Below are 20275 nucleotides of genomic sequence, written 5' to 3'. Positions count from 1 at the left end.
ACGGCCGCTCTTCCCGCAGCTACAGCATACCAAGTTTCCCTGTTTAAGTTGCATTCAGTCATCTTGCGACATGGTCCCCCGAGAGTTGTTATAAGTGACGGAAGTCGTCAGTTTACTGCCGGTGTAATTGAAGAACTCCATTTATGTGCATCTGATTTCAGACATTCGACCCCTTACCATCCTGAGACAAATGGTTGAACTGAACGCACCAATAGAACTCTCACGAATATGCTTGCAATGTACGTCGCATCGGACCATAAAAATTGAGACTGTGTTCTTCCGTTCATAACATACACCTTCAACGCTGCCAGGCACGAGACCACAGGATACAGTCCATTCTTCCTCCTGTTCGCCCGCTCCCCTCGACAGACCTCGACACCATCCTCCCATTTTCCACTCAAGACGACCCGTGCTTAGCCAAAACTCTTTGCTTGGCTGAAGCACGGCGAATAGCCCGACTGAGGACATTGGCGTCACAAGAGCGATCAAAAGCTCGTTATGATGACCTCCATCGCCAGATCATCTACTTCCCCGGTGACCTAGTCTGGCTTTGGAAACCAATGAGAAAGCGCAGCTTACACTAGAAAATGCTGGCACGCTACACTGGCCCATGTGATCTTGGAACGACTTGACGAACTTGACTACCGGATTGCAATCCTTATGGCCAGTGGACGATGTTCGGCAAAAACGGAGGTGACACATCGGCCGTTTGAAGAAGTGCCACTCTCGTGACAACACCTGACTTGCCCGATGGGCTTTGTTTGCGAATGGAGGCAAATGTTACAGGCCAGATGAATAATGAATATGAGGAGCTCGGGAGTAGGTGGACGAAGAAGGGAGTGTGAGAAAGTGTCGCCTGTTTTGTGTGCACCATTTCTTGGTCTCGGAAATGTTCCGTTACGTAGAGACGTCAAGAGTGTTATGACGTCTGTAAGCCAGGTGGAATGTTTGTAGGAACTTTGACTGATGAAGGAGGAAACACTATCTCTGCTCCTTGTTCACATGCAGCTGTTTGCTTGCAATCAGCTGTCTGGTGCGACAATGATAGATTCTTTTGTCCTGATGCAGTCTCCAACCTCAAGATATTTTCACCTGCTCAAAGTGCAGTCAGAGACCAATTCCCCAGCTATTTTACCCGTGTAACCGGAGCACAAAATTGGGAAGGTGTGTACCTGGTGTTTCATGAGTGAGAATCCAGTAGCATCAATGACAGTACAGCTCCTGCTGCATGCAAGGCAGGTGCTCAATAATTTGACCACCAGAATCTGCCAGCCTGCTTCATGACTTTTCGCTAATTCAGCCTGGACTCAGAGAGAAATTGTCTTGCACGATATGATCCCCAAAACTTGACTGCAGGCAATGCCCGAGACATCATCTGTCCAGTGGGTCCCCAGTGAACATGGTGAAAGAAAGAACATTGGTAGGAAAGTAAACAGAATACAAAACATCAGGAAAGCTAACAAAGGAAATGCAACCACGTCTTGCTGGAGACAGTTGGTAATAGATACTCAATTAGAGGGCTCCACAAATGCTATTTATGTTGTAATGCAAGAAATCTGTAGAGGTGGTCTTTACGAGTATTCGAGTTAAATTAAAAGCTTGTGGAGCCTATCCTTTACCAATAAATTTTAAAAAGTGCTCCGGGCAACACTTGAAACCGACTTGGGCAGCACATGCAAACCTCGTCAATAATGTCAGTGGGCCCTCTACGTCACTGGCAGTACCTTATCTAGGAGATAACTGGCAATTAGCGCTTGGGTCATGTCTGCCACCTCTTCAATGCTCGAACGCCAATTACTCCCAGCTTCCCACATTATGTGCCCCTTTTTCTTCCTCTCCTTTTGGCACATCACAAGCGGTTGCACGAAGGAAAGCCCTGCACAACCACAAAAGTACCTTTCCAACAACTGACTTCAGAAATCTCACTGTGGGTACAGCATGATCATGAAGAAAAGCTTCTTCAACCATCGTTAAAAGTTCACCAGGCAGTTTCACAACCACCATAGCGCAGCCAGCTTTAAAATAGGTCTAGGAGTTTAGTGCTACAAAATGCTAAATGTAGCCAATGACTGGCTGTAAAAAACGGTGTTCGGAGGTTACACATTAGACAAGCTGTGCTTTTTTTCAAAATGGGAAGCCGTCAAATATCTCTCCTCGGCTAGAACCTAGCCTCGAAGGAAAGCTTTCTTGGACTTCTTGCACAGAAAAAGGATATTTCGTTGCATAACAGGCCAGTCAGGTGGCACAGAACGTGTCTAGTTAGGACTGAAAGACACATGCAAACTTCTTGCATATTGATGATAACACAAGATGATCAGTTCGATCTGGAAGCTCAAGGGTGAGCCAACGAGATTGATCACTCACTTTAGTGCCACAGTACAAACAGCCAGCAGTGAAAAATAGGGAGGTTTCAGACAAACACTGCAGAGCTGTCTTAACAGAAAATATTTTCTGTGTAAAGAAGTTTATTATATCAGCTCTAAAACACCACTGAAAAAATGATAACAGTTCATGAATGAAACTATTTCTGGATCTAAGCAACAGACACCACCATTATCAACAGTTGGCAACACGCATCCCCACTGCTAGCATGACACACGTCCAGCTACCTAGGTTTCCTGCACACCATACGAAATCAGGCGGAGCACAGCAATGCAATCTCTAAAATACATGAAGCACTCTCCAAAACTCGATGAATTCTTCATTTGATGGTGAAAACAGCACGACTTCTAAAGGAAACTGTGGATCAACAACGTGCAACCAATGGCACAGGCCCTCCTACACCTACGAAACAAAGGGGAAGCAGAAACTGAACAAGTGCACCACCCGATGCCACAGAACCAGTGCGAGGACCAATACCTTGGATCCCAACAGAAATGATAGCCTCCAGCTCTGCATGAACTTGAGGCAACCCAACAAAGCCATCCGAAGATCGATACCCAACGCCAATGGTTCAAGCAACCGGACCAAGTTCTGTGGTATCAATAGCAGGAACTTTCAACAAGCTCTTTGGGGCATAACCTTAAGCAGACATTGAGACAACAAAGGCTCAAATGTCTGTGGGAGTACTTCATGCAACACGAAGACAGGCAAGCGGTCAAGTAGTGAGAAGAAGCAAGCAATGTTTCAGAAAACATTACTGAATATAGCAAGGATATGTCACAAGCTGCCTCACATATAAAGCGAAATTACAGGATCTCTTGCCTCACATATAGAGCAGAACTAATGGGAGAGCATGCTTCGAGAAGACGCTTTGGGGCAGCGACCGGCAAGAGCACATCCTTGCCGGATGGGCTGCAATGCAACCAGCATAGTATAAAAAGGCAGGCCGGAGTATGCCGCAGCAGTGTGCCCTGGGAAGATTCAGCCTTCTGGGCCTCTCTCGTGGCTCCGGGAAAGTGTCTTGTTTTTTTCACCGAGCCCGCGACCAACTTGTCGTCCCTCCTCCCTGTACGGCCGCCGCTACCAACCAACTGTGCGGCTACGATACCTCATTAGATAAGAAGGCTGTGAGAATACCTTTTGCTACAGACTGTCGGTTATTTGCATATTCTTTTCGCCTTTGTTTAAACCTTGATCTGGCTTAGTATTTTACGCTGTGGTTTTGTGTAACTCTCGCCGTTACTTAATATCTGTGAAATACTTGCTTTGTTATTTTAGTCTTCTTTATTGCAGTGTTTGTTCACTGCCAGTTTTTCTCTTGTCATTTACCGACTCGTTTTTTATTACTATCATGTCCTGGAGTTTTAATTATTTTTTTATGCAGTGTAATTTAGACTACTACCTATAAATGTTCCCATTGTGTGTTAGAAAAAGTGACACATAAATTTATTCCTTGATTCCACACCAACACACCACCTCACTGGTTGACCAGCCTAACTTTTAACTGTGTTCTCAAACCTCATAGGGGGACAACGGGTAACCGTAAAGGGGATCCTGCACCTCTGTTAATCATTAAGGCGGGGTTTGTGACAGTATAGAACAGACCAAAACTGCAGGAAAGGTATTACATATGCTAAAAAATGACAAAAATTACAAAAAGGTCAATGAGCTGCAAGGATTCATGGGATTTGCCAACTTTTAGAAAAATTCGTGGCACAACCTGTATACTCAAGAGCACTGAAAAAAACTGCCCCCCCCCCCTCAAAAGAAATTGCACGAGTGCACTGAATTCTGCTTAGGTGCAGTAATGAGAAAGCACCGCGAATTATGTCACACTGCTTAAATTGGCCCGACATTACGCTAGCAAACTTTGGCTGCACTTGTCCAGATGGCGTACATGTATGCCATATTTACCCGGGTTAAATGAAGGAGTAGTGCAGATGGAACTTCATGAAGATGACAATATTCGCCGCACAGCTGAACAGTATGTTGTAGTTTGAACTTGATGAAGAGAACGATGCTCACTGAACAGCATGAGAGTGTGTTGCAAAGTGCATTGCTTTTACCGTAGACAGGGAATGCCTCAGCCCACATAACCAAAGCAGAAGCCTGTGGAGGCCGCTTGGAACCGTCAAAGCCGACAGCCCACCATCACATACCCACGTAGCTGGTCAAAATGCTCTGCCCCAAGGCAGGTGACCTTTTCTCCTTGTATAAGTGCTCCCTTCTCTCATTGCAAATTTCATCGTGGTCTTTTTCTGTAAAGCTGTGAATTCTTCAGTTCTGTTCCTTCTTCCCGGTGCTCTGTTCTATACTGCCTTTCGTTTTCCTTTGACTATCCTGCATAGATGAATAAAATGTAAACACCAACACTGGAAAAAGCGACCATGAGAAGAAGTCACAGAAGAGGAGATATGCGGATAGAAAAGCGACGGAAAAAACTAGAAACATATTAACAGGTCTCAAAGAAGTAAGATAACAAGCCAAGCTGTTGACAAAGTTCAGGCCTCAGGCTCCAGAAATTGCAAGCGAACAATTTAAAAACATCCTTATCAACAGTGCCAAATGAATGAATTATGAAAGAAGCTCTTTGCTCTATAAAATGCCAGAGGGATAAATATTAGAACAGGCAATGACAAGGTCTCCAAGCCCGACTAGGTGATTGCTGCGGTACAGGCACCAAAATGAGAAGCAGTGGCTACCGTAGCTGGCAGAATTGGTATACATATATTCACTGTGAAAAGAGAGCAATGTAATGCACAGTTACATACAGCTGATAATCAAGGAATAGGGGATTATGTCCAGGCATGACAGCTGGTGATAGCCGAGACAGCTAAAGTAAGGCTTTTAGAGCATTCGCTCTACTGCTCTCATGCATAAACCTCAAAGTGAATGCAATGTCGACTTTGAACTCTCACGCTGTGCAGCAAACAATGTCATCTTTATAGCTCAGACATGAGAGCAGTATGCTATCGCCACAACCTATCACACCTCGTAGTAAAACTAAAACACACTCTTGCACTGTACAGTAAACATCGCCTCCATCAATTTCTAACTGCAAGACATTTTCGTGCACTACAATGATCATCGTCCTAATGTTTCATCCCCTCCTCCTTCATTAAACTTACGGAAATACAGCATGGACATACGGCACCTCACTAAAGACGGAGGCTGCAACTGTGCCACACAGCCTGCCGAGACCATTGAACAAAGAGAAGCCAGACTAGCCCATTGCCAAAAAGCTGAGCAAGAGTGCAAGTGAGCCAAGATCGAAGCGGCAGCAGCAACTGTGACTAAGGCCAATGGCTAATGCTCATGAAATTTGGTTCAAGGAGGGTTGAACCTGCACAACTTTTTGAAAATATGCAGTGCTGCCCCTACACTTTGGCAAACACACCTGAAAGGGACCAGCTATTACTGCAGCTTGGAGATAAGAAATGTGACACTACAAGTGTATTAGACTGTAAATAAATTAAATTAATAATTCAGATCACCAAATGCAGGAACAAGAGTTGTGGTTTGATCTGTGCTTCACCTGTATTACTCCACTGCTGGAATGGATGCATTCTGTGATCTATTGTCATGTATTCACGGCTAGGAGGAATAATAAACAAACCTTCAAGCACTCATTTTATTGTGTCATTATTGAGCCCTCACACACTCGGTATCAATCAAAACATAGAATGCTTGTGCTGCCTCGACACAAGCATTCTCTGTTTTGATTTTAATATTTTTTTCTATAAAATTCCATTCCAAATAAATGAATGTTTATGGTAGATGCTTGGAAGCATATGCTCAAGCAGACTTGTCAATGCTCAGCATTGTCCTCCATTCTGGCTCCTTTTTGGATCTTTTTTTACTAGGATTTGAACTTTCTTCCCAGGCTTTATTTTTCACTAGCTAACAGTTCTACACCTTTCTTGCTTACAAATCTACAAGTTCTGGCACTTCAGAGGAATGAGATATCCGTTCTTAAACAGTGCCATAAAACAGACACTCGACAAAGTGCATAACTTGGCGTTCATAAAACAACATTCTCTATTTTTCCACCTCAAAAATAAACGCACTTTTATGCACCACTCGAAGCAGTGCACCTGGCACACGTGATAAAGTTTAGAAGCCAGCATGCAGTGAAGCGGCAATCACATGAGGTTAAAGGGGAGGGTGCCTGAATCCCACGTAGCTCGCCGACGGAAATTCACTCCGAACCCGGCAAACGATGCAGGCGGCAGCACCCCTCTGTTGCCTTCTACCAGCCTGCCCCAAATCCACTTGGTAAACAAGCTGTAGGCTATGAAGCGGTGCTGCCTGAAAATACCACGTTTTACAGTGAACGGATCTCTCTCACACACACACACACACACACACACACACACACACACACACACACACACACACACACACACACACACACACACACACACACACACACACACACACACACCCGACCTGTCACCCGACGCTTCCGCACTACCTACTGTTTCACATCTCCGTCTCCATCGATGTTCGCCCCCTTCTCCTCTAGTGCAATGTGCACAGCCCGAAGGACTTCAGGCGTTAGGCACACGCTTTGGAACACTGGGTGGATCGTAATGCAGCTACCGTCCTGCTGTCAAACCACCAGCCCCTCAGCCATGCTGCGGCGGCACACATCTTCTACAGGTGTGGGCATGCTTTCGCAGCGGCCGCAGCGGCACTTGTGCATAAGTAAAACGTGAAAAGGCCCGAAGCAAACACGAAACCGCATTTCGTGAAATAAGAAACTTGTAATAACTTATGTGCAGTGGCGCGCACGCGCCACGGAGCGCACTATGGTAGGCCGTCGTCTCCGTCGCCAGCGGTTGGTTCAGACGGACCAGTCGATGGCGTGCTGCTGCCACTGCTGTCGTCGCTGTCTAGCGGATTATGAAACGGAGTATAATCATATGGATTAAAGTCCAGCTCGGCGGCGGCTTTACGCAGCCTCGCTTCGAGCTCGGGATCCATGCGATCCATGGCGACCAACACGCGAACCACAAACACGAAGGGGAAGAAATCGGAGCACTACCGGAAGTAAACAAACCGAGAGTCAGTGGCGTTACGTCGTGACGCATTATTTGCGGGGCGTCGGCCCGGACATTTTTTTTTTTTGACCGGCGCATCACCGTGTATGAGTTGAGGATTACAGCGACGGGAGAGGAGGAGCGTCATTTTTAATATGGAATATCTGCGTTAATAAAGATGTTAGCCCTAAAATTTTTTGCGATTTGCTGACTAGTGAAGGCACACCGACCGCTCGTGCGCCTTTCTTAAGCACAGCTTCAAGCTTTTCATGGGCCCTTTAAGCCACAGAATCCTTGGCCTACATTGTTTTATTTCACTCGTTTTCAGTCTCGGGATAAAAATTCAGATGCTGAAGAGCATGAAGGACTGTCCGTTGAACATGCATGGGTGCATGAACGCGGCCGCGGTATCCAAGTTGAAATAGACGTTCAGGGCACAAGATTAATTCTCGGGTCGCTCGAAAGAATTTGGCTTTCCTGCAGCAACACACATGCACAATTGAACCGCTGAATTATTAGGGTCTAATTGCAATAGTTTTTTTTTTCTTCAAGGACCATATATAGTTATTTGATACTGCCCCTGGTAAACTGCATGGTCTAATTGTTTATAGAACAATTATTCCCAGTTGATATATGGGGCTGGCTTATAGAAATTTCTTGCAAAAAGTTGGTCTTGGGTTCGCGCTGCAAGCTTTCATGCTCTATGTGCTTCCAGCATTGACACATGCTCGACCCCATGACTAGAGCACTGCACGTAATTTTCCGGTCCGGGCCCGGCCCATGCCCACCGTTTGAAGGTCGAGCCCAGCCTGGTACTGGCCCTGGCCCATGAACACATGGACCAGGCCCGTACCTGGCCCGCGTTTCCACGACTAGGTTTGCCCCAGGCCCAGCAAAGTCTGCATGCGCAGATGCCTATTGCTTACCGCCAGTACACAAAAATAAACCAAGATGGGACAAAAAAAAACCTTACAATAATATTCTTCTTAACAGAGAATTAAAGGCACTTTTAGTATCTGTAGAAGCAAAGGTTTCGTCAAAGTTTTGGGAAGACATTTTACTCAGTTATCGTGCACATATATAATATCCTTATTAGCATTATGGCCAAGTTAATTCTTTGCTAAGCACACATATTCCTAAAGCAATATTTATGCTCTTATCCAATGCCATTTCTTACAGAATAGCGATTTTTTTGGGGTGGGGGGTGGGTGGACAGACAGCATGCCTGCCGAGCAATCGATTAAAAGGCCTCTAGCGCGGCTCTTGTGAGGCTTGATATGTCCAATTCTTCGCGGGAGCAATATCAAGTGGACTGCCTACCAACATGGTCTACAAGACTGTAAATAAAGATGTTTTCAATCAATCAATAGCGATATACAAAGCTTCCGACAGTGCTCGATCACTGGTGTATATGTACCGTCTGTTGCAGCAGTTTGCGGCCCAACGCGCCGGGCAGAGGAGCAGTATCGCTCCCGAGAGGCGGCGCTGCGCCCGCCGGCGCTGCCTGGTGACGTAGCTATAAAGAGTGAGGAGGCTTGTCCTCTTCCCCTCATCCCGCGAAAGATGTGCGATATCAACCGCGGGATGAGGGGAAGAGGACAAGCCTCCTCACTCTTTATAGCTACGTCACCAGGAAGCGCCGGCGGGCGCAGCGCCGCCTCTCGGGAGCGATACTGCTCCTCTGCCCGGCGCGTTGGGCCGCAAACTTCTGCAACAGACGGTACTTTACCAGGCACGTGATCGTGCAAACGCGCCGTGTGTCATGCACTCGAGCGCGCTGGTGGATTTCCCGTTTTTTCTTTTAACTTCTTTTGTCTTGTGTTGTTGAACAACACCAGGCATGCGCGTCTGAATAAGGTTACTTGGAAAAATGCACAGTGGCACTGATTAAACTCTGTCTACAATACACTTTCTCTTATTCAGCATGAAATAAATCACTGGACCGAATTCAGCGGCAGGATTCCTTCATTTCCGAAAGAAGCTGTATATAGAGCCCCAGCCCGTGGCCCGTTCTCGTGCAGTGTTCTACCACCGACCCCATGCCCCAATCCCGATCACGTATATAACACAAGCAAATATATGGGACGCCGTGTCAAACACGTATGGCGAGCTTAGTATGGATATCACACATATGCTCTTTCACATATGTACAAGCAGCTGAATACGGCAGCGACGATGTCTTGCGATGTGTTTGCTAACACATTGAAATGGCCACAGAGCGTAGCATGGCGGAACGTCCGTGGCCACGATGGCCACAATGCTGACCCTCTCTGTCTCTTACTCAAGTTATTAAAAGGGACACACGTGTAACTTTCAGGACTAGATCATACTTCCTAAACCTAGCTCCTGCGTCTCTTGTTTTCCTGAATAGATTCGAGGGGTGCACATACATCATGACTGATGTTGTTTTGTGGTCGTGTGCGCCTCTCAGCTGGCTTAGTTCTTGTGAAATGATGCCGAGACAGCGAGAACTCCGAAATGTTAAGCTTTCGAACAATCGTCCTCGTAACGTTGCGGACGAGTTTTTCGTTGACTTCTGGGTAAAAGGAGCAACATGCAGTATGACTGGTCTGATGACGCCGACTGCTATTTGACAAAAAAAAAGAATGGAGTTGATAATGAAATTGCTACGCCTTTGTATATGAAGCTGTGCACATTATGGTGCATTACAAAACGTAAGCAGACACAAAAGTAGATGCAGAAGGAGCTGTGTAAGAACATTCAGTGCGTGTCAATCATAAAAGCGAGACAAAAAATTTGGAGGACGCTTAACTTCAAGAGTGGAATGCGACAGCGTTATTACATCGCAGGGGACGCTTTCCCAGCAGAAGCGCTACAGCGCAGCAATCACGTCAGAGGCGTCCGGCATCAGACGCTGCAACTAGCAATCGCGCTGTGAGTGGAAAGAGGAGCCGCGTCGCCTAAACACCGCTGGTCGAGTGACGCACGCTGGATGTTGGAAGGGGAGAGAGCGAGAAAACTTATTAAACGCAAGGGTATTGGGGCATCCTCGCACCGGTACCCGCGCGGCCCGAAGGGGAGAAGCGGGTGAGCGAAGATAGTGATCTAAAGAAAGGAAAGACGCTTGATTTTACAACCCGTGAAGGTGCACGGCGAAACGTCAGGGGCAAGTGGCGCGCCACGTGTCGGGGCAGCGCCGCACATGGAAGTTGCTTTTTATTTATGAAGTGCATGCCGGGATTTATCGCTCACGGCCAACGCCGCCAATGACACCGGCTTTTCTGCGACATGAGCTCCTTAACGCTACCGCGTTAAAATTAGACGTGCAGGCCTATAAAATTTGAAAAATAAGTATAAAGAAAGTTACTTGTATTATGGCCTCCGAGATCACCAAACGTGCGCGTGGAGGTGATCTCAGAGGCCATGCTTATATACATGGTAAAAAGATGTCATAAGTGAAAAAAATATAAAAGGGAAAAGATTGTTAAAATAGAATAACAAGGGCTAGATTTGGGGCTAAATGCATAACTTACTACTAAAAAAAGAAGAAAGAACATTGTTTACTCCTTATAGGTGGCGGGCGTCGCACCCATGCGAGGCCATTTTGTGATTTATTGGTGACATGTGACATCTTGTTCGGTGCTTGTACAAGTTCCAATTTCTCGATGAGTCTTTTGCTGTAGAGTATGTTAATGTAATCCAGGGGCACGACTCAGTCGTCAAACATAACTGAAAAACCTTGCTGACGTTCAGCGGCCCTTCACAGAAGGTCAATTGGGTAAACGTTGCCTGGCCCGAGAGGATAACAAACAGTGGGCAACTGGCTCATCAAAGCTGCTCGTCGCGCAAGCTGTCATGTTCAGCCGCAAGTATACAGACTATTATTGTATTTTTTGGAGATGTAAAACTGGCGCCCTTGCATTGAGCCAGATAGTGCTGTTATTTCGCTGTGGCAATATGCATACATGTTTATCAAGGAGGAGGAAGAGACTTCACGTATCTCCTCCACCCACATCTGGTGCTTTGCCTCGGATGCTGGCTGGTATGTGTTGTTCTTTGACCAGGTTGATCGTGGAAAGCTGGGTCTTGGGGTCAGAGCTGTGCAGAGTCTCCAGGGTTATTTCGTTATTTATATTTATGGCCCTCCTTGGGGGAGAAGGGGCAAGCACATAGCACTCAAAATGTCGACAGTGCAGTTTTTTCCCCAACGTTGGTATTAAGGGAGAAAAAAATACGATGTCACGCCATGGAAAGACCTTTGGCACCTATCGCTGTGTGTGGATTTTGCAATGATGTAAACAAGTGGAGCCATGGTTAAAATACTTTGTGCTTGTTTCTGTACTCTGAAGAGACGGAAGAGGAAATTTTTTCGTCAAGAATTGGTCCAAGATACCAAAAACCAGCGTTATTGGGTTTTTCAGATGTCGCAATTTTTTTACCGGTCAAGGTTTATCAATGTTTTTTGGTTAGAACCGGAAAGTACATTGCCTACTTGTGCTGTCTTGTTTTTTTTGTAACAATATTTATTGTCTAAGGGCATCAGTATGGTATGAGATGAAGAATGAAGAAATGTTAAATGAATGGAAAATGTTGGGTGATTTTATGAAGTCTAGGAGTGAGCAATGATGTCCCTGCGTCCAGGTGATATATGAGGCAGGATTGCTTGCTGATAGGCTAGCTATCGCCAAGTGCCGGATTCGTGTCGATTTCAGTGCTGGGCAGTCCCACAGCAAGTGGTGAATGTTGGCTTCAACATTTTTGTTCTTGCATATCGGACACCGTGGGCGGAAATATAAGTGTCCCCGCCCAGAGCATTCGATATGTAAAAACGAAAATGTATGTAGTCATTGCTTTTTCAGAGCAGGAGCTCAATTTTGAACTGTGGCATTTGTATGTTAAAGCAAGTGATGTCATTCACAAGCCATAATATAGAGTGAAGCAGACAGGTATGAGAGTGTCCACTAATAGGTTTTCTTCTTCCTAGCTGTGTGCAGCAAGCCAAAAAAATTACTGAATGCAATGCTTGAGGAAGAGGAGGGATATGGTGATGCCCATCGACCAAAGACCAGCAAGGTTTCTGTCTTCTGTACCTTCTATTCATGTGATATAGGCCATAATAAGAAAATGTTTTGTATTGCTTTTTAGGTTTCTGTAAAAATGTATTGTTTTCCTTTTTTTGACAGCAGCATAAAATACTTACATTTGCAATCTAATCCCAGAGAAAGAGTCAGAAATTAAATAGATCTGCAGGCTATTAAGATATTGTGAAAGAAGGCCAGGTCCAGACGGCAAGGTCATGAAGACAAGGCAAGGTATGCCGTGTCAGCATTTAATCTGATGGAGAAAACCCAAGCGCACGCCATGAGCTCCACTTGGTTCAGACGAGGATACCAGCAGTGGAGAGAATCGACGAGGTTGGCTGGGAATTGGTCGTCGCTGATAATATGCAGGTATGTCACTTTCTAAGGCGTCATAACCACGTCGCTCGTTCTGAATGCGTCGGCGACAAAAGCGTGATATATGTCCTCGAATTCCACAATAATAGCACACTGGGCAAGAGGGGCGCCAAGGTGCGTAACAGGGTGGCGTTGGTTGAGCCGTCGTCATGACATTGATGTGGTTGTAGGGTGGTGCTTGGGGTGGGAGAACAAAAGGAGGAGGGGATGCAGCGACATGAGCGTAAGTCGGTGCTGGGCGAGGTGCAGGAGGATCAGGTGTGACAGGGTGGTTGATAATGGCCAACTCTTCTTTAATGATGTGGCGGAGGCCGGTGTCGTTAGAAGGAGGAGACGAATGATCGCACCCATGCTGGCAGAAAGGGCTGAGGGCTTGGAGCTCCTCACGGATTATCGCTCGAATCATGGCTCGTAGATCAAGGTCAGTAGAGGTCAGGGCAGTAGTGAAGCCGGGCTGCAATCGGGAGGACTGTAGCTGGTCGAGGCGTTGGCAGGTCGTTATAATGGAATTAACACTGGATGGATTCTGGGCAACTAGGGTGTTATAAGCCATTGTATTGATTCCCTTCAAGACATGGTGTACACGTTCAGATTCTGGCATGGTGGGACTGATACGCCAACAAAGTGCAAGCACGGCCTCTATGTATGATGCATAGGACTCATCGGGACCTTGACGGCGAGTAGCGAGCTTGTTCCTTGCGATCTCCGTCCGAACAGCCGGGTCGGCGAAGTACTGTCGGAACTGCTGCTTGAAGGTGGGCCAGTTTGTGGTGTGGGGCTCGCGGTTAATAAACCAATTTCTGGCGACCTCAATAAGGTAGAAAGATACGTTCAGGAATTTTAAAGCATCATCCCACCGGCAGTAGGCACTGCACATAAGTGTCAAGCCAGTCATCGACGTCTTCGTCGCAATGACCAGCGAACAGCAGCAGGTCGCGTTGTCATGTGGGCACCATCGGAGGTGGCGGTGTAGCCGAGGTAGAGGGTCCGGCCGGATCGGGACTGCTGTCGGTTGACGTCACAATGGTAGTTGTTAAAAGGCGACCGGAACGTAGCTCCAGCGAGAGGCAGGGCACAAGGCAGCAAGGGGATCAAATTTCCCCTCCACCACCTGTGAAAGGCCAGGTCCAGACGGCAAGGTCGGGAAGGCAAGGCAAGTTATGCCGTGTCAGCGTTTAATCTGATGGAAAAAACCCAAGCGCGCCGGAGCTGATGCCGCGGGACGATGATGATGGTATGTACAAGAGGAAGAAGTAGTTCATGGTATGTACAAATGAAAGAAGATCCGTGGAGGGCTCACAATATGTTTTAAGATCATCATGCATGTAACCACTTCCCTATTCGAGTTAGCATTGTGCAGCAAAAGCCTGTTTGAGCCAGAAATCCTGTACAGGATGGTCGTGAACCCCTTGTGCATCTGCCAGCTCCACAGCATCTTGGAGCGGGTAGGTTGTCAAATTATTCAGCAGGAAGCTTTTTATGTTATTCAGTAAGTCTGGCACACCAATTTCAGCGAGTTTGACATGCAGTACATCGGCAAAAGAAAATATTTTTCTGGGCCTTAATGGGCAGCTTTGTGGCTTCACCTGTTGCCTTAGTGTCGATGCTACGCTTTCACTATTCTCTTAAGTACCACAGCTTGCTATTGAAAATAATTTTCAAATTGCATTCTTTATTATACCATTAGTCTCTTGCATTCCTTCAGGCCTCTTATTTGTGAATGACTGCTGCTTGTTAAAAGCTAGGAATCAGTTCTAAATTCTCTGAGGTTTGCATTACATTTGTATGTTGCCCTTGGTGCCTCTGGAAATATTTCCTTCAGGCGTTCATTATAGGTTAGCACAGAATGATATTTCTGCAGAATATTGTTTATGTTTGGAAGGACATTGGAGTATTTAGTTACAAAAGAAGGCTGACGTTCAGTGTTGATCTTTTTGGCCGCAGGCACCAAGGGTTACGTATAAACGTAATTCGAACCTCACAGATATTCTAGTACATTCTAAACTCGACAACAAGCATCCAACACAACCACACCCTTGCTCTCGACCTAGATGTAAGACGTGCAGTCATATACAAAAAGACATTACGGTTAAAAGTAATGCAAGCGATTGCACTTTTCACATAAAATCAGGCTTTAACTGCACATCTTCAAACGTTTTCTACCTTTTAAAATGCTCCTTCTGTCATAAACAATACATCGGAGAGACAGGGCAACCAATGAACATAAGGCTTAATGGACATAGGGCTAACACAGCAAAATCCTCCTGAAAGAAGTTTCCCAGCATTTCAATAAGAAAGACCATAGGTTCAAAGAAATGAAATTATATTCTTTAGTCAGGCTTTAAATCTACAAGGGACAGAAAATATTGATAGGCAAATCTAATTCATAAATTTAGGAAATCGGAACCAGCGGGAATAAATATATCTAAAGGAACGTTGGAATCCCTTAAGTATATTCCCTCTGCAACATAGCTATTCGGGAAAACAATCCCACGTAGCGTTAATTGTACAGTTCATTCACAATCCATGTACACTCTATTCCCTTCTGCAATAGCATAAGCAGTACACGTTTCTCCAAACACATTTCCTCCTTATCCCTTGTTGCTCGACTTTGTCCTCAAACTTCTTTTTTCTTGCATGTCATTTGTGGTTCACTGTGCGGTTATAATCCTTTGATTTTGTACTTCTCTCCTCCCCACCCTTGAAGAAAGTTTCAAGAATTGTCCCCCTTAGATATATTCCTTATCAGGGCCCTTTGCAAAGCCCCTCCTTTTGTAAGGTGTATCTGCACCAAACCCGCTTAAGTGGTGACTAATCATCTACCCAGTATTTTAGTTCTTCTTGGTACTGCTGGTTTTACTTCTTTTGCAGGCCACAGGATCCCTGGTTCTAGGCTGAAAAATACGTACTGAAGATTTCTTTTTGTTCACTCCATGACCTACTTTCTTCTCGCCCATTCACCCCTCCCCACTCCTTCACCTGCTTTATTCTCACCCACTTTCTCCTCCACAGCTTTTCTTTGAAAGCAAAAGCATATTTAAACCCTTGCCAGTGATGATCACTTTGCGCAGACAAAGAAAAGTCCACTTGTCAAAACGTTGGCTCGACCTGCGAACTGAGGCATACCCCTTTTACCCTTGTTCAGTGCTCCTTCATACATTCAAAGGGGACAAGCATTCCAAAGGGATCTGAGCAATACAGCTGCATGGGAACCGTTATCAAGAGGTTTGGGAACGGAGGAAGGACAAAACAAAATCAGAATAACAACAAATCAGAGTATACTATACCTGCCAAGCATGGCATTATCTGAAACGATTCAAGGGGGAACCAAAGTAAGAAGTAATGAGAAACGAACATGTTTGAAAAAACACTTGAAGCTTATGCTATTACAGGAGGGGGGCGGGGGTTCAGAGTATACACATATGCTATGAGTAAACTGTACTATTTACACTTTATGGGATTGTTTTCATGACTAGTTGTGGCAGAGAGGAAGTATATTTAAGGAATTCTGATGCTTCTTTCAAGATATTGTTGCAAGATAACGACGACAAAGTGTTTCCTTCTCTTGCCTCGTGGAAGGGACAAGAAGATGACGACAAAGTGGGCCTGGTTCTGTGTTGCTGCTCGCTGCTATGCTAGTTGAGGCTGTCGTAAATATACTGTAAATACATCGAGTTTCCACATAACAATATTTACTCCTGTTGGTTCTAATGTCCTAAATTTATGGATCAGATATGCCACCCTATATTTTGTGTTCCTTGAATATTTAAAGCCCAACATGGAGAATAAATAAATTAATTTCATCAACCTTATGACCCATCTGATTGAAATGCTGGAAAACTGCTTTTGGGAGGTTTTTGCCTCTGTCTGCCCGTGGTCATTTATCCTTTTGTTCCTTGATTGCCCTGTCTCTCCAATATAACCCCCCCTTTTACTGTGATCCCCCTTGAATCCCTTTCTTGGCAGGTATGGTTTACTATTATTTGTTGTTACTGTTTTTTTTTTTCTTTTCTTTCCAAGTGCACAGTCTGGAATTGAATAGTTTGAATTATCAATGGCAGAACCCACTCACACTTGAATAAAATCTTTTTATGCATGGACTCGTGTGGAGCTAGACTGGAACAAGTCTTACAGCTTGAGTTATGGGATAATTCAAATTACTGGTCTGAATAACGACCTTTGACTGCATGTAAATTCATGAAACTAAAATTAATAACAGAACTGATGAACTTAAACATCTTACTTGTCCCATTGCTATATTTTCTGTTGCTCAATCTGTAGTCTTGCAGGTAATGTAAAAAATTCTGCACAAGATATTTTAAAAAAGGACAAATATTCTGCACTGCACAGCTTTAAAGTGCAACTCTGGTGGTGCTATGGTAACTATGGAACAAATGAGAGGAAGGTGAAAGTGCAACAGTAGTGAAGGAGAGGACTAAAGCAAAGGCAGGAGGTACAACGGCAATATAAGATGGAGAGCAGAGGAGGGGGTACAGCAGAAGCGTTGAAGGAAAAGCCAAAGAGGCGGGCCTGGTGGTATCAAGACTGGAATGGTGATGTGTTCTCTCAGCGGAGCAAATAACATCGAGGCAAGAGCAGTTTGGAGGGCAAGGCGAACACAAGCGTCCTTTCTTTTTTTTGGCTGTGTTTGAGCATGTTCCTGACAAGATTTTGTTAAAATATGCACTCCAGCTCTACTTCCTTGAACTACAGTTGAGCCAGATGCTTGCTACATTCTCGAAAGAATGCAAAATTGCAGCTAATGCACGAGAGGAATGCCTGTGCGAATATGGTTTTGGTGCTCATGCTCTTAAGCCTGTATTCACAAACGTGCTTCGGCTGAACACTCCACCTCCACTCCGCGGGGTGGAGAAAAGCTTCTACACTCCAGGGCCGATTCGGATTCGTGAACTCGCCTAGGCAGCGTTTCCTTCGACAAGGTCTCCTCGAGAATACCTCCTCGACTCGCAGCAGTGCAAGAGGTGCATGGAGATAAGATTAAGGCCAAAATTTGGCTTGAAAACTGCATGCTGCAGTGTGTAACGTTAATTTTTTAATGTCGAGTCTTCAAAATAACCTTTGTAAGCAACCTCAACGTTTAAAGTATAGTAAAACTTGTGTTGCGGGCTGCATAAAAAACATGACTGAGAAAAATGACCGAAAACAGTCTTGCCTCTGGCAACAGTCCGCACAGGTGACGCAGAGTTTACGTAGAACATGATGTAAGCTTTGAGAAAGGATGCGAATTCTTGGGTTTATTATATTCCAATTTGTCGTGAAATCTCCATGCCCTTTACCTTCAGAGCACTTAAGAGCAGGCAGTGAAAACATGCATGCTGCTTCGCAGCGCACTGTAGCGTATGCACACTCAATTCGACTCTCCCAGAAGCAAATGCTACTTGTGGTTTCCGAACAAGTTTGGAGCCATAATTGAAAACCTGCTTGAAAAGCCATGCCATTTGATGACTGCAAATATCCCTCTGTAGGATGAGCAAATGAATGTGCTTCTTCGACTGCGATGGGCAAGACACCGATGCGTGGGGTGCAGCCCAGATGTCTGCACAGCTTCTCCGCATCTCCAGTTCCCCCAATTTACTGCATGCAACACACTGTTCCCCCACAAGTTCGCCGTCGTCTGGGGAAGCCATCGCGCAGGGCAAGCCATGAGACTTTCACTTACCAGTGACTACTTGAAATGTGCACTCTAAGAACTGGAACTCTTATTTCAAGAGTCAAACAGCCTAATTACTCCTGCAGACCTCACTTTACTCCTGCCATATGAGAGGAAGAGTGAAATGGCCTTTCAATCTTCCAAGAAAAAATGAGTAAAGTGAACATTCTACTCCTGCAGATTTAGATAGCGTTAAAGGTTGTTTTACTCCTGCGATAAAGAAATTATAACTTTCCGTACCACACGCTTCGATTGTTGCTCGGGCAGCACAAGTGTCCGTATTGGACATTGAAGCAGGCTTCTTTTTCATTTTTTCCTCCTGTCTGCGTGATAATGCATTAAATAGTAGTAATCAGCTATCAAGAGTAAAGGCTTCCAGGCGTGTCGTCTGCTACTGTTTTCAACTACGAAACTGTCCACTTCTCATACCAAAGCTACCTGAAGAAATGAATAACCTACGACCATCTAACTTCACAAATGAACTTTATTATTTGAAAATAATTTATGCATTTACAAATACTTGATAGTTATCAAACTCACGCTCCCTCTTCTTTTTTTTTTTTTGCGTTGCGCAACTGTTGCTCTCCTTGTTCAGTTCAAGCGCTGCGTTAGCTGTGCGTTGTTTGTTCTTGCGGCCTGTCAGTTACATCATATTTCGCTTAGCAATCCTTTATTACCGCCGGCTTGACCTCTTAAACTACCCTGTTATATCATTATGAAATGCATCGCAAGCCTCAAGCCTTCGCCGTGTTCACCATTTGCAGCACGCACACAGGATATGACCTGCAACTTGTTTTCAATGCTCGCTCGCCAATGGCATCAACGGTCTCCCGACAATAATGGAGTCATTCAGGTAAGGTTCGCTTCTATTTTTTTTTCCCGCAACTGCAAGCTTAAAATACGTGCAAAAGCGTGTAGATTTCTGTTAATTAGCACATATTTTGAAGCCTCAGTTTTACCAAGCGCTATTTGCTTGTACTGGGAGCAGTGGCATTGTCGCTTGTTCGAATATGGGAGACGCGTAGGCCCTATTTGTTTTGGCAGTGCTGTAACCGCTAATCCTAGACACAGAAGTATGTGTTCTTGTGCATACATACTTTAATAACTTCCATTTTTTATCATCACAAATATGCATTGGCAGTCACGTTTACGTCCGGTTGAGTGAGGCATTACAGTTTTGTTCCTTGCACTTCCAGGTGTACACTGACATAGACGTTTTTGAAAATGTTCTCCTGGAAGACAGCTGCTTGCTCAGGGTGGATGCTTGCTTGGTTGCTAAAGGCGTCCCGTGAACAGCATTAAGCTCGTAAGTGTGTTCTTCTGTCACATGATTCTCAAAAGGCACTACCATGATTAATGGTGATAAATGCTTTATTTGCCTACCTATGCTGTACAAGCGGAGGAACCGCGGCCTTAGGCTAAGCACATGCCCACAAAATGCGGTCAGCTGTTGCCATGGTCTCCTAGGCTGTTCTCTCTACGGATGTCATTGCATATTAGGGCACTTCAGATGGGCAAGCAGCTTGAGTATGTGAATGTGTTTGCTTGCACTTTATGTTCTGAAGATTAGTGTCGTGTGTAGTAGCCAATCAAGGAAGTAATCGTGAGTTAATCCAAAGAAAAGGAATTGTTCATTTTTCACTTCCTGGCATACTTTTTTTCTTCTGCAGAAAAGTCACTTATAAACAGTATGCATACTTTTATTATAGCTGCAGCATGGACATGCTGTTATAAAGCCACTTTGAAACCTCAAAATAGTAAAG

General features: G+C 45.1%; 1 protein-coding gene and 1 long non-coding RNA gene across 5 annotated transcripts in view; one reads left to right on the top strand and one right to left on the bottom strand.

Moving 5' to 3' along the window:
• The window catches only part of LOC146171734 (uncharacterized), a 102875-nt gene that overhangs the window by 25282 nt on the left and 57318 nt on the right, over positions 1–20275 (bottom strand). The window lies entirely within an intron of this gene.
• The window catches only part of LOC146171735 (uncharacterized), a 36715-nt gene continuing 35598 nt past the window's right edge, over positions 19159–20275 (top strand). For both annotated transcript variants that reach the window (XR_014702752.1, XR_014702753.1), the window contains exons 1-2: positions 19159–19365; positions 19709–19818. This is a non-coding gene — a long non-coding RNA (uncharacterized LOC146171735). The remainder of the gene's footprint in view (positions 19366–19708; positions 19819–20275) is intronic.

The sequence above is a fragment of the Amblyomma maculatum genome, unplaced genomic scaffold (genome assembly GCF_055883805.1).
Source record: "Amblyomma maculatum isolate TAMU_Amacu unplaced genomic scaffold, ASM5588380v1 scaffold_18, whole genome shotgun sequence".
NCBI lineage: Eukaryota > Metazoa > Arthropoda > Arachnida > Ixodida > Ixodidae > Amblyomma > Amblyomma maculatum.
The sequence above is the reverse complement of the archived record's forward strand: the minus strand, read 5'-3'. Positions and strand labels throughout refer to the sequence as shown.